General features: G+C 36.1%; 1 long non-coding RNA gene across 1 annotated transcript; it reads right to left on the bottom strand.

Annotated features, from left to right (window-relative positions):
- Window positions 1-1,598: 1,598 nt before the first annotated feature.
- Window positions 1,599-3,708, bottom strand: LOC122242116 (uncharacterized). The gene is made up of 2 exons (XR_015190928.1): window positions 2,837-3,708; window positions 1,599-2,003 (listed from the first exon to the last, which is right to left on the bottom strand). It is a non-coding gene; the product is annotated as an uncharacterized LOC122242116 (long non-coding RNA).
- Between the last annotated feature and the right edge of the window lie 702 nt (window positions 3,709-4,410).

Consider the following 4,410-nt stretch of genomic DNA (forward strand, 5'->3'; position numbering starts at 1 on the left):
AATGTTCACCATATATTAATTTTACTGGTAGACATTGGTTTGTCTTTGACATGATCAGTGATATAAAAGGTTTTTTTTTATCTACCAGATAAAACATGTTATATATGTTAACCAGTATAATGCAGCCAACTCAGGTATGTAAGATTTGTGCTTGACTATATAAGATTACGCAATAGAAGCTTAGCCAGTTTGGATAGATTGCTTTGACATCTTAAACCCTGGCTTTTTGCAGGGGCATGTAAACTGTTCTGCAAATAAACTATATCAAATCAAAAACTCTCTCTCTCTCTTACTCTCTCCTCTCTCTCTCTATCTCTCTCTCCCTCTCGCCTACACAGCTCTCTCTCTCTCTATCTATCTATCTCTTACACTCTCCCTTACTGTCACTCTTTCTCTCTCTCTCTCTCAGTCTCTCTCTTCATCTCCTGTTCCCCACACACCCCCCCACCCCTTTCTTCTCGTTCTCTCTCTCTCTCTCTCCCTCTCGCTATATAAATAAGATATATAATATTATATATGATTCTATATATATATATATATATATATATATATATTTAATTCCTCTCTCTCTCTCCTCACAGTCCTCTACTCTCTCCTCTCTCTCTCCCTCTATACAGTCTCTCTCTCCCTCTCTCCTCCTCTCGCTACAGTCCTCTCTCTCTCTCCTCTTCCCTCTCTCCTCTCTCACCTCAATAACAGTCTCTCTCTCTCTCTCTCTTCTCTAAATAACAGTCTCTCTCTCTCCACTCCTCTCTCTCTCAAAGTCTCTCCTCTCCCTCTCTCTCTCTACAGTCCCTCTCTCTCTCTCTCAGTCCTTCTCTCTTCTCTCTTTGTATTATGTATAGGTATAAAATGTATAATATATATATATAGTATAAGATAGAAATATATATATAATATATATTTATAGGTAAATATATATGTATAAAGGGAAATATAATAATAATGATAATGATAATTAATAATAATAATTTAACAAAATAATCATAATAATAACAATAATGAATCGATTTAGATTTTACAACCCTTTTTTTATAATATATATAATATATATACATATATATCTATATATATATATATATATATATATATATATATATATATATATATATATGCATATATATATATATATATAATATATATATATATATATATATATATATATATATAATATATATAAGCAGTGTAAATATAAGTCGATCATTATGTATTGATTCTCAATTTTTAAAATTATTATAATTATTATCATTATCATTATATTTCCCTATATAGGGGGAAGGGCATGGTCCTATTAAGCTGCTTCGAAGCACTGTTGCGTGCAGAGTTCCTGTATATAGTGCGAGTCATATAGACATTCCATTATTTGCGGGGGTATATATATATATATATATTATATATATATATATTTATATATATATATATATAAATATATATATATATATATATATACTATATATATATATATGTATATATATATATATATATTTATATATATATATATATATATATATATATATATATATATATGTATATAGGGAAGTATAATAATAATAATAATAATAATAATAATAATGAATCGATTTAGATTTTTCCTGCTTATCAAATTTGTACTGTTCAAAAAGCAATGCATCTGGAATTGAAAGGAGTCAGAGATAAAGGGATTCATAAATATAATTCAGTTTGGCTCTTCAGATTTGCTTCCCTCATTTTCTTGTTAAATGTATATAAGTTTCAGCAGATGCTAATTCATATTCTGTTTCCATAGTTCAAATTTCTGTGAATCTCGTCATCAGCATCTCTGGCCATCAAAAGCCAAGACCTAATTAATTCTACTTCACACACGAGCCATAAAGAAAATGTCGAAATGGACTTTCTAAAAAGATTGCTATTGCTGGCTTACCCAAGAAATCCGTGTCACCCAAGAAAGTCGAGAGGGCGCCTGCAGATAGGGAGCCGAGGGCGGTCTGCAGCCCTTCGGCGTCGCCTGCTTCCACCAGAGCAAGCTGAAAGGGAAAGGCTATGGTCAGGACTTCCCACTTCCACATGGACGAGTATCTTATTGCCTATACAAAAAAGGAAAAAATGAAAAAAACATCAATATACCCAAGATCTTTTCGCTTTCCTGTCTTTTCCTACGTTGATTTCTTCTCGTTTTGTTCAGCAGGAATCCTTGTCAATGTCTGTGCACATTTCAGTACATTGTGTTTTTACACACCATATAATCATATCAGCTGTGTTGTAGCTTTGATGTACAGTGCGTAGAGGCCCCAATTTCTCTCTCTCTATCTATTTCTAACTCTATCTCTCTCTACCTATCTCTAGCTCCTAACTCCGTCTAGCTCATTTCATCTATGAAATTCTAGTCCTTTCTCTTCCTGTCATCTCTATGCTTTCCCCTACACCCTGTCTATTTATCCAAGTTTCCCCTTTTGCTCCATGTCCCTCATTTTCCATTTATCTCTGCCTTTCTACTTTCAACCCCACTCAGTCTCTCTCTCCTGCCTTCTTCTCCATCCAAATTTCTCTATATGTCTCTTTCTTCTTTTCTTTCTCTCTCTTTCCCTTCGTCTGTTCTCTGTTTACTGTTCTCCTCCCACCTCTCTTGCCTCTTTCCCTTCCTCTCTTCCCTGTCGTCTCTCTCTCCTCACTTTCTTTATATTCATCTGTTATCCTTTTACCTTTTATACTCCCCCCTCCTCTCTCTCTCTCTCTCTCTTTCTCTCTCTCTCTCTCTCTCTCTCTCTCTCTCTCTCTCTCTCTCTCTCTCTCTCTCTCTCTCTCTCTCTCTCTCTCTCCCTCCCTCCCTCAGTATGTCTTCCTGTGGCTGTGTACTTACAAGTTCCGCATTGCTTGCCTGGGATGTCATTCCGTTGGCTGTTGGTGCTGGAGGTAACGAGCAGACACTCACTCTCACACATATTCACTGATAAACACAATCACAATTGCAAAACGTGCATACACACACACACACACGCACACGCACACAAACGTACAATCAAACAGATATGAATATATAAAAACAAACAAACAAACAATGATATAATTACCTTTTAGTTCAGATTTGCCCTTTGAACAGTTTACTTTAGAGATATTTGCGAAAATAACACTAATTCAGGATACAATAGTTACGAACTCTACACTCCTATGCAGTATGATGTCATTTCAACACGTATCATTCCTGGCCGGAGTCCAGACGGTCCGTTGCGCAGTGCAATAAGCTTAGCATATTTTCCATAACATAAAAGCTTCTATAAAACACACTTTTATAATACTCCCTTCCCTAACATACATTTCCATAACACACTTCAATAACATTTGCTTTAAAGAGCTCAAAGAAATGAACTTTTCATCCGAGTGGAAAGTCAAGGTCAAACTTCCACTCAACAGAACACAAGCATACACACGTAATCATGTACACGCGGCCATATGCACACACACACACACACACACACACACACACACACACACATGTAGTGATTCCCCGAGATATTCCCTTGCCCCAAAGTAAAATCCCGATTGAATCCATGGTAACGTGAATCCTGTCCTGTGTAGGGGTAGGCTGCCACCAGCTGATAAGGGATCAGCACCCGTGTATTTGCGAGACAGTCGAAGACGTGTAAAATGTATGTTATGTATGTGTATGAGTGTATGTCAGTTTGTATGTGGAAAGAAAGAGTTCCTACACAGGACATTGCCGAGCAGGCGTGGCTAGAGTCAAGCAAACATTCTTATTTTCAGTATTTTACAGATTAGGTCTTGAAAGATATAAAATCAATAGTTCCGATCATTATTTATTATATTCAACACAAAACAAAAGGTCTCTCCTCCTTTCATATCAAAAATATTCTCTTTGGCCTGGCCATGAATTTATCTATGGCCGCAACCCTTGTAAAACAATAAAATACAATAAAATGTAAAAGACAACAAGTGCCAAAAGGGCACAGGTTGTGAGCAGTGCTTGGCCGAGCTAGTGGCTCATGTGCTAGAGGCTATCTGCTGTCCAAACTTGCTTGCTTGCTTGTTGGATTTATTGGCTAATCACCAGCGGGGTGCCCCCCCCCCCACCCCCCAACATTGCATTTTATTTTATCAATCTATATAAGGTCATAAAGTTTTGTCTCCTTTAGAAAAGCGATTACTTTACTTATTATTTTTTCATTGTCTGATAATAAGTTTATTATATTAAATTCAATGTTCTTAATTCTGAAGTAATTTTTAATTGTTTGTCTATTATTGTTATATTTGTTGCAGGTTATTAACATGTGCTTGATGGAAAATATGGTATTGCACTGTTGGCACTGCGGAGGGAAATTTTTTTCTACATATGGAGTGAGGTGGTTTATTCTGGTGGCATTTACCCTGAGACGGGCTAACACCACCTCCTCCCTTCTGTTTCTTCTGTGGGTTGTG

Source organism: Penaeus japonicus, unplaced genomic scaffold (assembly GCF_977035675.1).
Source record: "Penaeus japonicus unplaced genomic scaffold, GWHDUDI00000001_assembly GWHDUDI00002114, whole genome shotgun sequence".
Lineage (NCBI taxonomy): Eukaryota > Metazoa > Arthropoda > Malacostraca > Decapoda > Penaeidae > Penaeus > Penaeus japonicus.